This window comes from Myxine glutinosa, chromosome 8 (genome assembly GCF_964187855.1).
Source record: "Myxine glutinosa chromosome 8, kmMyxGlut1.1, whole genome shotgun sequence".
NCBI lineage: Eukaryota > Metazoa > Chordata > Myxini > Myxiniformes > Myxinidae > Myxine > Myxine glutinosa.
In genome coordinates, this window is record NC_136268.1 from 159357891 (window position 1) to 159371053 (window position 13163).

The 13163-nt window shown below is 47.6% G+C and overlaps 1 protein-coding gene across 2 annotated transcripts in view; it reads right to left on the minus strand.

Moving 5' to 3' along the window:
* The window catches only part of OIT3 (oncoprotein induced transcript 3), a 198614-nt gene that overhangs the window by 130611 nt on the left and 54840 nt on the right, over positions 1–13163 (minus strand). The window lies entirely within an intron of this gene.

A 13163-nucleotide genomic window follows, 5' to 3' on the forward strand; every position in this document is an offset into this window, starting at 1 on the left:
TGCATGTTTAGGCCTAAACACCTCCAACATTATAAGGGTGGTTGGGATAGCAAATTTTGTAGTTTGAATTCTGACCTTTGGTGGAGTCGAAAATACAATATACAAGAAGAAAAGGACATAAAATGTCACAGCACCCGTTAGTAATTTTGCTGTATTGAGTTAAAGGCTGTCAGTTGGCCATCTTTGGTCGGATTACAAAACAAAATATTCTGCACGTGCATAATCTCATGTATTGTCTTTGTGCCAAGCTTGAACAAAATCGGACGATACTTGTCCGAGAAATGGATGGGGAGAGTAACAAAATGGGTGCCAGTCGGCCATATTGGATTTGATCCCCAAAAAAATAGCGTGCATATGTAACCCATCATTCATTATATGTGTGCCAAATTTAAACAAGATCGGTAAATACATATTCGAGAAATGGTTGAGGACGTGATCAATATCAGGTTTTTTACAACTAAAATGGCCACAAGTCTACCAGTCGGCCATCTTTGATCAATCATAAAATAAAGTGAGGTGCACGTGTATGCCGCCATGTGCTGCGCTTTTTTTTTTTTTTTTTTTTTTTTTGAATACAGAGTCGAGGCTCCTGAAAGAGCTAACATTTATCAAACAAACAAATCAAACAAACAAGCAAACAAAGTATATAAAAAGGGGAGCGGTCGACAAGATGGGGAAAGAAGGGGAGGAAGCACACAAACACAACATTTGAGAGCAGAGACATCGGGAGATGTTTCTGGAGGGAGAGGGCCTGGGGGGAGGCAGGATAGGTATAAAACGCAAGGACACCAAGGACTTCCAGGAAAGAAGTCAAAAGTCACCTCAAAAAAGTGGATTTGGGGTGAAATTAGCGGGGGTAGAAAAGATCAAGGTTTTGGATTGGGGAAGATAAGAGATGGTGGTGAACAGCCGTTTTAAAGACCTGGAGGGAGGAGTGGGATTGAAGAGAGTGAGGGAGTTTGTTCCAGAGGCGGGAGAAAAGAGGAATGAAGGAGTGAAGGTGAGCAGAGAGTCTTGATTTTGGCAGTTTAACCATAAGAGGGTTGCAGGCAGATCTTGTGCGACCTGCAGGAATATTTGGGGGACAGAGCCCAGAGAGAGCTGGGGGAGCAAGGCCGGAGAGGAGTCGGTAGAAGACGGAAAGACCACCAACCTGCCTGCGGTGATTAAGTGAAAGGCCCTCGGAGATAGCGTCATCGCGGGAGATTCCAATGATTCTGAATGCTTTGGTTTCAACAGCGTGAAGACGAGCTAGGTGTGAGGCAGGAGCACCAGCCCAGAGGGGAGAGCAGTACTCCATTGAGCTGCGGATGAAAGCCTTGTATGTGGTGAGGAGCTCAGGTGTGCCGAGGAAGGACTTCGCACGACGGAGGATGCCCAGTCGGCGACTGGCTTTGGAGGCCAGCTTGGAAATGTGGTTTTCCCAGGAAAGATCATGGCAGATAGTGAGACCCAAAAGCTTGAGTGACAGAACTTCTTGGAGAGGATTATTCAGAAAGTAGATGGGAGGGTTGTCCAGTCGGTCTTTTCGGAGAGACATCGTAAGAGTGTGAGATTTGTCAGGATTGAAAGAGTTTGAAAGAGTTTGTCAGGAAAGAGCTTGTGCCAAGTTTGAACAAAATCTCACAATGCATGTTCAAGAAATTGTTGGGGACATGTTTAAGTAACAAAATGGCCACGTCGGCCATCTTGGATCTGATCTTGAAAAGAACTACGTGCATTGTAATGATGTACTTTGTAAGCCATCATTCAATATCTGTGCGCCCATTCATTCAAGTTTGAACAACATCGGTAAATGCATGTCCGAGAAATGGTTGATGACGTGGTCAATATCAGTTGTTTTTTTTACAAATGAAATGGCCGCCGGTTGGCCATCTTTGATTGTATCGCAAAACAAAATGGTGTGCATATGTATACTATCACGTATTGTCTTTGTACAAAGTATGAACAAAATTGGTCCATACATTTCTGATATATGGTTGCGGACGCATGCACACACGCATGCATGGACGGATGGACGAGACAAATCCATAAACCCCCGTATCGGACTAAGTCGAAACGGGGCTAAAAATGCTCGATATTCTCTGGCAGTGCAAACAAGGAGTGCTTCAATGGAGGGAATACTGTGCTGAAGAAACATCAACTTGGTTATACATCTTCAGTCTCTTGGATGAAAAAGAGCCAATGTTATCTGCCTCAAAACTAGCTTTTTGAGTCATTAACACAGCTAAATAAACCCTCAATTCAAATTAACTGAAATAAAAAATCACTGTAGTTGATATAATCTTCCAATAAACAAAGAAACTTGTCTTTCAGGCCACTTAGGCCTAGTGAACACATGATATATATTTGGCCTAGTTAACACAGGTTGCTTTGATATTTGGATAATTTTCTGGTGAAGCGATGAGATGCCATAAGCATAAAGGCTTCTAAAGCGTAGGCGCCTTTCGAACTCTGGATGATCGTCGGGGTGCAAAGCCACCACACGGCTCCACTGGTGGTGCTGCAACAGCGTTATGGGGTTCAGCCTCAGGGAGTGGTGCAAAGCCGCCACACGGCTCCACTGGTGGTGCTGCAACAGCGTTATGGGGTTCAGCCTCAGGGAGTGGTGCAGTACTATCTGCGGCAACAATGTCGCTGTTCACAGGTTCAGGAAGTGGCGAGATATCATTTGTGAAAATGACAGGATCACAGGACCGATACCGGACATGATCAAGGTGCCTCCGGACGACTCGATTGTCCTCTAGTTTGATAACGTAGGACAACGGTCCCTCATTTTTGTGAACCCGCCCTGGTAACCAAACCATTCCGCGACCAAATTTTCTCACAAACACCGGGTCCCCGGCCTTTATAGAGCGCTGTACAGCATGTTTGTCATGGTGAAGTCTCTGTTTCCACTGATTTTGATGCACAACCGACACCACGTCTGGTCTTAGACAATCCAGTCGTGTACGCAAACGTCGTTTCATCAGCAGCTCAGCTGGTGTCACCACTGTCGTTGTGTGGGGAGTGATGTAGTGAGTGAAAAGCACACGTGATAGTCTGGTCTGAAGGCTTCCGCCAGGTATCTTACTTAGACCAGACTTGACAAAACTCAGAGCTTTCATAGTCCATTTGAAGCTTGATGGTGTGGGCTCACAAACTTGTGAATTATACCATTCAGGCGGGTGAATTCAGTGAATTCAGAACTTGAGAAACAGGTTCCATTGTCAGTGACTATCAAGCGTGGCAAACAATGAGTGGCAAAACACTGGTGCAGCCTCTCTATGGTAGCGTGTGAGGTTGCTGTATGTGTTACATAGGCGTCGATCCATTTAGTGTGAGCGTCAACAAGGATCATACGGCCTTCGATGGGTCCAGCATCGTCAAGCTGAATCCTCTGCCATGGTTCAGTGAGCCATTCCCAGGGGTGTAATGGTGCCTTAGCAGGGGCGTTTTGACTGCTTTGGCATGGATAACAATGTTTCACACACTGTTCGATGTCAGAGTCGAGGTGAGGCCACCAGACATAGTTCCGTGCCAGCGATTTCATTCTTACAATGGCTGGATGACAATCGTGAAGCTGGTCCAAAATCTTTGTGCGCAAGTTTGGGGGAATGACTACTCGGCATCCCCACAGCAAGCAGCCATTCTCGACACTTAGTTCATTTTGCCTGACCTTCAATTCAGGGTCAGCATCGCATAGAAGGCCCCACCCATGCCCAGTAACACAAATGACCTTGGAAAGAAGTGGGTCACGCCTGGTGTAGGTCCGTATCTGGTTGGCATCAATTGGGTTGTCATTCAAAAAGTCCATCAGAGATATCACGCTGCCAGGTACAGGGGGGTCAAACACTGTGTCCGGAAGTGGTAGGCGACTCCGACTCATGGCGTCTGCATTTGAAATTGTGGAGCCAGGTCTGTACGTAATATCGTAATCATAAGCCAAGAGTGAAAGTGACCAGCGTATGATCCGAGGTGGTAAGACCTCTGAGGTAGCCTTTGATGGACCAAACAAACTAATCAGTGGCTTGTGGTCCGTGTAAATCGTGAAATGCCGACCGAAAACGTACTGGTGAAACTTCTTAACTCCAAATACAATGCCGAGTCCTTCTTTGTCCAACTGACTGTAGTTCTTCTCAGCAAGAGACAGTGATCGAGATGCGAATGCTATTGGTCTCTCTGTGCGATCTGGCATGATGTGTGACAGAACAGCACCAACACCGTACTGACTCGCATCACACAACAGGACCATGTCTTTGTCTGGGTCGTAGTGAACTAGCACATTTGAAGACCGCAGCATGTCTTTTGACTTCTGGAAGGCTGCTGACTCCCGAATGTCCCATTTCCAGCTGATGCCTTTTTTTAACAGGCAATACAGTGGGCCCAGCATGGTAGCAATGTTTGGGATATACCTGCTGTAGTACTGCAGCATGCCAATGTAAGCCTTGAGTTCAGTAATGTTTGTCGGAGCAGGGGCGTCTTTGATTGCTCTGATCTTCTCTTCTGTGGGATGTAAGCCTTCGGCATCGATACGATGGCCCAAATAGGTCACCGACGGAACCATTAACTCGCACTTGTCTCTCTGCAGGCGTAGTCCAGAGTCGGAAATAATACGTAGCACAGGTTTGAGGTTGTCCAGACGATGAAGCTCTGAGCGGGCAGTGACTAGGATGTCGTCTTGGTAAACAACAACGTGTGGTTCAGCAGCGAACAGGCTGTCCATACAGCGTTGGTAGATTCCTGGCACCGATTTGACACCAAAACTCAGGCGGTTGTATCTGTAGAGCCCCCGATGCGTGTTGATGGTGAGATATCCTTTGGAATCCTCATCCAGAACTACTTGTAGGTAGGTCGATCTCATGTCGAGCTTGGTAAAGGACTGTCCTCCGCCCAGTTTTGCATATAAGTCATCGATCCTTGGTATGGGATATTTGTCCAAGGTGGAACATTTGTTGATTGACATTTTGTAATCCCCACAAAGGCGTATCGACCTGTCTGCCTTCACAACAGGAACAACTGGAGCAGCCCACTTTGAGTACTGAACTGACTCAATGATACCTAACTTTTCCAGTCTGGCTAATTCCGCACTAACTTTTTCTTGCAATGCGAGAGGGACGGGCTGTGCTTTGCAGAAAATTGGCTTCACATCTTTCTCAATGTTGAGCTTGGCAGTGAAGCCCTTCAATGTCCCGAGTTCATCCTTGAAGGTGTCCGGGTATCTCCCGAGGAGGTGCTGCAGTACAGTTGCTGGCTTGGAAGCCTGTAGTTGGTGGATGTGTTCCCAATTGAGTTTGACAACATCGAGCCAGTTTCGCCCGAGAAGTGTGGGTCCATCCCCAGGGACGACCAAGAGTTGTAATTGGTGAGTGTTGTTTCCGTAGGTTACTGTGACATCACATGACACGCGGGCTTGTATTGACTCACCAGGATACGTGGTGAGTTGGATCGGGGACAAATGGAGGCTGGGTTGTTCACAATTCCCCCACAAGTTACGGAAAGCAGCTTCGCTCATGAGTGAGACGGCAGCACCCGTGTCTATCTCCATTTTTTTTTTTTTTTTTTTTTTTTTTTTGTATACTGAATCGAGGCTCGTGAAAGAGCTAACATTTATTTCACAAACAAATCAACCAGACAAACAAAACACACAAAAAGAGGGAGCGGAAGACAAGATGGGGAGAGAAGGGGAAGCACACAACCACAACATTTGAGAGCAGAGAGAAGTGTAGGAGGGAGAGGGCTTGGGGGCAGGAGGCGTGGGAGGGGGAGGGTGGGGGGGGGAGAGGTATAAAACACAAGGGGACCGAAATTAGCAGGGGTAGAAAAGATCAAGGTTTTGGATGGGGGAGGATAAGAGATGGTGGTGAACAGCTGTTTTAAAGACCTGGAGGGTGCAGTGGGATTGAAGAGAGTGAGGGAGTTTGTTCCAGAGGCGGGAGAAAAGAGGCATGAAGGAGTGAAGGTGAGCAGAAAGTCTTGATTTTGGCAGTTTAACCATAAGAGGGTTGCAGGCAGATCTTGTGCGACCTGTAGGAATATTTGGGGGACAGAGCCCAGAGAGGGCTGGGGGGGCAAGGCCAGAGAGGAGTTGGTAGAAGACGGAAAGACCACCAACCTGCCTGCGGTGAGTGAGTGAAAGGCCCTTGGAGTTAGCTTCATCGCGGGAGATTCCAATGATTCTGAACGCTTTGGTTTCAACAGCGTGCAGACGGGCAAGGTGTGAGGCAGGAGCACCAGACCAGAGGGGAGAGCAGTATTCCATAGAGCTGCGGATGAAAGCCTTGTATGTGGTGAGGAGCTCAGGTGTGCCAAGGAAGGACTTCGCACGACGGAGAATGCCCAGTCGGCGACTGGCTTTGGCGGCCAGATTTGAAATGTGGTTTTCCCAGGAAAGATCATGGCAAATAGTGAGACCCAAAAGCTTGAGTGACAGAACTTCTTGGAGAGGATTGTTCAGAAAGTGGATGGGAGGGTTTTCCAGTCGGTCTTTTCGGAGAGACATCGTAAGAGTGTGAGATTTATCAGGATTGAAAGACATGTTCCATTTGTTTGCCCAGTCTGTGATTTTGTCCAGGTCTGCAGAGAGTGAGGAGGCTGCAGACTGCCGATCTGAGGGATGAGGAATGGAGCGACAGAGAGTAGAGTCGTCAGCAAAGAGATAGAGAGGATTTTCAAGAGAGTCAGAGAGATCATTGATGAAGAGCAGAAAAAGCACAGGGCCCAGAACACTACCTTGGGGAACTCCAGCCTGAACAGGAAGAGGAGATGAGAGAAACCCATTCAGGGCCACACGTTGACTACGACCAGAGAGGAAGTCCGCCAGCCATGCGTGGAGATTTCCATGGATACCAAAGGAGGAGAGTTTGGTGAGCAGAGCAGGGTGCCAGACCGTATCGAAGGCACGTGAAATGTCAAGGGAGACGGCTCTAATTTCCTGTTTGGCGTTGAGGACCTCCATCCATTGTTGAGAAAGCAGAAGCAGCATGTCCAGAGTAGAGTGACCAGGTCTGAAACCAAATTGATGATCAGAGATCAAGCCATTGGAGAAGAGGAAAGATTTCATATCTGAAGCAATGATGGATTCCATGACTTTGCTGATAATTGGGAGAAGGCTGATTGGTCTGTAGTTGCTGGGATCTGTTTTTGAACCTTTTTTGTGCAAAGCGGTGATGTTGGCTGATTTCCAAGCAGAAGCAGATAACAGATGACCTTGAGCAAAAGATAGGGTGAAGAGAACAGAAAGAGGGAGTGAAAGAGCAGAAGAACATGATTTTAGGACCCGTGGGCTGATGCCGTCAGGACCAGTTGCAGAATCAGAGTCGAGGGTTGACAGAAACTTTTCCACCTTGTCAGGAGGAAAGGACACAGAGTCCAGGAGCAGCTGCGTATGACTGGGTACGGTGGGTACAGAGAGGGATGGGTTTGGGACACAAGATTTAGAGGCAAACACAGAGTTGAGGCATTCAGCTTTTTCACGTGCGGAGTCAGCCGTTAAGCCGTTTGAGGTGAGGGAGTGGATGGAGGGGGAACAAACACCAGAAACAGATTTGACCAGACGCCACCAGGATTTGGAAGAGGGAGACAGATAAGAGAGTTCGGTCTTGAGAACGGTGAGATATTGTTTCCTGGCTCTCCTGAGGGTGGACACACACTTGTTTCGGGCTTTGTGAAAGGAAATGAGATTTCCTTCCGTTGGATTTGCTTTCCAGGAGACGAAAGCAAGTTGTTTCAGGGCAACAGCCTCACCACAAGATTCCGTGTACCATGGACGGGAGGAAGGGTATAACAACTGAAGACGAGATGGGATAAATCTGTGCATGAGAGAGAGCAATTTACTTTGAAAGAATTCCCAGGATGAGTTGATGTCAGAGGCGGTAGAGATGGGAGACCAGTCCAGATGATTGATGGCTGCTTGAAGACCGTGCCAGTTGGCCTGAGTGAAATGCCAGACTCGTCGACGCTGAGGAGGCTCTCTGAGAATGGTCAGAGAGATGTCCACTTTGACAAGCACATGATCAGATGAGCCGATTGGAGCAGAAGAAGAGCAGCAGACATTTTCAGGGAAGTTTGTCATAACCAAATCCAGAAGAGAAGATGCTCCGTTGACTGAGATCCGGGTCGGGAAATTGACAGATTGTGTCAGTCCCAGTGAGTCGCAGAAGTCCTTTGCTGAAGAGCCATGGCTGGTGAGAGAGGTACCCACACCCAGCCAACTGGCATGGTGACAATTGAAATCACCACATATGAGGAAGAGAGAGTTGGGATGGGTAGATAGAAGTTGGTCCATATTATCAGACAGTGAGATGTAGATGGAGTCATCGCTGTTTGGTGGACGGTACAACACACATATGAACAAAAGGTGGGAGCGAAGGGGAAGCCGTAGCCAAAGGTATTCCTGGGGGTGAGGTGGAGAGAGGGCAGTGGAGGGCGAGTGAGGAAGAGAGTTTTTTATAAAGATAGCAACCCCACCTCCAGGACGAGGCTCAGGTCTATCATACCGGAGGAGGGAGTAACCTGGGAGAGATACCAAGGCATCAGAGACATCATGAAGGAGGAAAGTTTCTGTTAAGCAGATCACATCTGGTTTGTCAGAAGCAACCTGTATGGAGAGGTCAGTCAAGTTTGAGCGAAGGCCCCGGATGTTTGAGGTCCATACCGTTAATGAAGAGGAAGGGGGAGCATCAGGTCCAGAACGGGGGGGGGGGGGGAGGGGTAGGGTAAGATGTGGAAGAGGAGGAAGAGGTAGGGAGAGCTGTTGAAGGTGTGTCAGAGATTTCAGAATAGCTTGGAGAAAGGGAAGAATGGGGCGGACAAAAGGTTTGATGGAGATTGGGTGAGGCACAGTGAGGTGTTATTTGAGGAGGGGGAAGAGCGAGGCAGAAGGTTGGGGGAGATGAAGGTGAAAGTTGGAAGGGGGAAGAAGCAGGGAGGATGCTTTGAGGAGGAGGGGTGAGAGGGGAGTCTAGGAGGGGAGGAGCGAGGGAGAGTCTCGGAGGGGAGGGGTGTGGGGGGAGTTTAGGAGGGAGGGGAGGGAAGAGGCAAGGGGGGAGATTTGAAAGGGATGGGTGATGGGGAGGATTTGGAGGGGAGGGGTGAGATTGGATTTTGAAAAGTGTACGATTCATGGGAAACGAACATTTTTTGCAAAATGAGTTTGAGACCTTCGAGTCAAAAATACGTTTGAGGACACTGGAGGAGGGGTGGAGTTCTGGATAGTTTAGGGAATGTAGAAAGGAAGAACTGTAAGAGATGGTATTATATATATTTTTGGGAATGAATAGATTTGGTGAGCAAGACGAAAGCATCCTTTTGTAGGAAAAGAAGAAAAGGGTGTTATAATATATGAGAGAAAATAGTTGTTCAGGGGAGAGATTATACATTTGTGATCGCGTGATCGCGAACGAAGAACGAACGAACAAAAAGAACAACAAATAAACGAATAAGACCTGGGAAGGAAATATTTTTTGGGTTTTTTTTTTTTTTTGTGAGTAGAGATATTAAACAAGGAGGTATGGGGTGAACGACTGGGACGAAACAGAGAACGAAAATAATTTCAGCGCATTCGACGAATCGCTGAGAGAAAAACAAAACCACAAGGTCGGAGACGGTACGGTAGCCAAGCCTACGAGTACTAGGCCGCAGAATACTCGATACGCATTAACCGACGATTGTGTATACATGTACGAAAAATTAGCACCGAAAATTTTCCAAAGGATACGCTATAGGTACATACACCGAAAGATAGATACAGTCTCGACAAAAACACAATTGAGAAATATCACTTAGCTTCGAAAGCGTGAGCACATGGAACAGCTTCGAAAAGACGTGACCTCGCCGTGATCTCGCAAGATCTTGGAATTTCCACATTCGCGAGATCCATTTCCACATTCCGTCCATCTATATCTACTATAACCAGTATTGGAGTAGACTGTCTGCCAGACTTTGTGTGGAGAAGGTCATACGACTGAACTCTGTGGCTAGGGCTGTCTCCATCAGTCACATCTTCTTGGTTAGGCTCTGAGTCAAGGAGGTGGGTTTTGCATTCCTCTCTCCTTGCCCTCCGTTTTCGAGACAAGCACGCAGAGGCGATATGACCCACCTTGTGGCAGTAGTTGCAAGCAGCATTCTTGAAATGGCACGTAGTGGGAGAATGCTCCCCATTGCAGTAGAAACATTTAAGAGCACCAGCTGCCAAGCAGTTTCCAGGTGTTTTGGCGTTGGATTTTCTGGTCGGATGTTGTCCCACCCGGTTGACAGATGACAGGTCAGCATGAGGCTGGTAAGTGATGGAGCGTGCAATATCTGCAGCATTTTTGTCTGCACACTCCATTGCGATAGCAATGTCCTTTGCACTGGAAAATGTCAGAGTCCGTTCAGCAAGTAGGCGCCGGCGAATCCGATCTTTCTCCACTCCCACTACGAGCAAGTCCCTTAGCATGTCGTCGAATGTAGCACCAAACTGGCAATGCTGGGCAAGGTGTTTCAGGTGAGCTACGAATGCCGAAATGGACTGCGTTGAGGTTTGGCGACACATGTAAAAATTGAATCGACTCACAATGACTGAGGGTTCGCAGTGCTCCTTCATTGCTGCCACAAGCTCGGCGTGTGTTAAATCCATCGTGGTCCTGGGCATGGCGAGATTCTTCAGAATAGTAAACGTCTCGCTGCCGCATACCGACATCAGGATTGCTTTCTTCGTGGCATCATCCTCGATGCCGTTAGCTTGGTAGTAATAGTGCAGACGCTCAATGTACGCCTCCCAGCTTCCTTCGCGCGGGTTGAACTCGTCAATCCGGCCGTAGGACGTGGTGCTCAAGTGCGTATGCTGTGAAATAACGAGTTGCTAGGCCAACAGCGAGCTGCAATAGCTCGGCTTGCTTTGCATGCGCTCACCAGAATCCGATCCTCGTCGCCATGTAATGTATCAGGCTGGGAAGACAGTTTGAGTGCACCATCGGTCGTTTATTGCGCAGCCGGGAAAACCACAAACGCCCAGCGTAAGCCCAGCTTCCTCTGCCAAGCCGTATGCCCCGCCTCCTTTATATCCGCCTTCCGGTTTAATCCCATGCAATACATAACAGTAGTTGATATAATCTTCCAACAAACAACGAAACTTGTCTTTCAGGCCACTTAGGCCTAGTGAACACATGATATATATTTGGCCTAGTTAGCACAGGTTGCTTTGATATTTGGATAAATTTCTGGTGAAGCGATGAGATGCCATAAGCATAAAGGCTTGTAAAGCATGTAGGCCGACAGATACTGGGGTAAGCAGTGCAACAGCACACACTGTTCATGCATGTGTATGTGCTCATGTGTGTGTTCAAGTGTGTGTGTGTGTGTGTGTTCAAGTGCATGCGTGTTCATGAGTGTGTCTGTTCAAGTGCATGTGTGTTCATGAGTGTGTGTGTGTGTGTGTGTGTGTGTGTGTGTGTTCATGTGAATGTGTGTTCATGTGTGTGTGTGAGTGTGTGTGTGTAAGTGTGTGTGTGTTCATGCATATGTGCATGCATGTGTCTCTGTGTGTTCATGTGTGTGTGTGTGTGTGTGTGCGTGTGTGTGTGTGTGTGTGTGTTTATGTGTCTGCGTGTGTTTATGTGTGCATGTGCTCATGTGTGTGTTTGTGTGTGTGTGTGTGTGTGTGTGTGTTCGTGTGTGTGTGTGTGTGTGTGTGTGTGTGTGTGTGTGTGTGTGTGTGTGTGTGTGTGTGTGTGTGTGTGTGTGTGTGTGTGTTATAAACACCACATCTGTGCAAATACAAGTAACCAGGTGAATTACATATCTTTGTCAAATTGTGCCGATGTCTGGTTTGCACGAACTTGATCAAGGGTTCCACCATGTGGCAAAAAGCAATACAACATCACAAATGCAAAAACATTTCTGTGCTTGTTGTTAGTTCCTCTGTTTTGTATTCCCATTTGAACATATTCCTCTTCCTGTTCACTTCCCAAGTTCAAATCCTACATTATATGGAAATTTATTCATTCTCTGCTTCGTACAACTATACTGATGTCTCATCATGCATGTTCTCATCACGTGATCCCTGTAAAAACTCTTCTCAGGGTAATTTGAAGTATATATACAGTATATATACACTACATGACCAAAAGTATGTGGACACCCCTTCTAATTAGTCATTAGTGGATTCGGCTGTTTAGCCACACCCATTGCTGACAGGTATATATAATCGAGCACACAGCCATGCAATCTCCATTGACAAACATTGGCAGTAGAATGGGCCATACTGAAGAGCTCAGTGACTTTCCACGAGGCACCGTCATCGGATGCCACCTTTCCAACAAGTCAGTTCGTCAAATTTCTGCCCTGCTGGAGCTGTCCCGGTTAACTGTAAGTGCTGATATTGTGAAGTGGAAACGTAGAGGAGCAACAACAGCTCAGCCGCGAAGTGGTAGGCCACACAAGATCACAAAACGGAACCGTCAAGTGCTGAAGCACATAAATATCGTCTGTCCTGGGTTACAGCACTCACTACCAAGTTCTAAACTGCCTCTGGAAGCAACCTCAGCACAACAACTGTTTGTCGGGAGCTTCATGAAATGGGTTTCCATGGCCTAGCAGCCGCACACAAGCCTAAGATCACCATGTGCAATGCCAAGAGTCGGCTGGAGTGGTGTAAAGCTCGCCACCATTGGACTCTGGGGCAGTGGAAACGCGTTCTCTGGAGTGAAGAATCACGCTTCACCATCTGGCAGTCCGACGGACGAATCTGGGTTTGGCGGATTCCAGTAGAACGCTACCTGCCCGGATGCACAGTACCAACTGTAAAGTTTGGTGGAGAAGGAATAATGGTCTGGGGCTGCTTTTCATGGTTCGTGCTGGGCCCCTTAGTTCCAGTGAAAAGAAATTTTAACGCTACAGCATACAATTATTACATTCTAGACGATTGTGTGCTTCCAACTTTGTGACAACAGTTTGGGGAAGGCCCTTTGCTGTTTCAGCATGACAATGCCCCCGTGCACAAAGCGAGGTCCATGCAGAAATGGTTTGTCGAGATCGGTGTGGAAGAACTTGACTGGCCTGCACAGAGCCCTGACCTCAACCCCATTGACCACCTTTGGGATGAACTGGAACGCCGACTGCGAGCCACGCCTTATGGCCCAACATCAGTGCCCGACCTCATTAATGCTCTTGTGGCTGAATGGAAGCAAATCCCTGCAGCAATG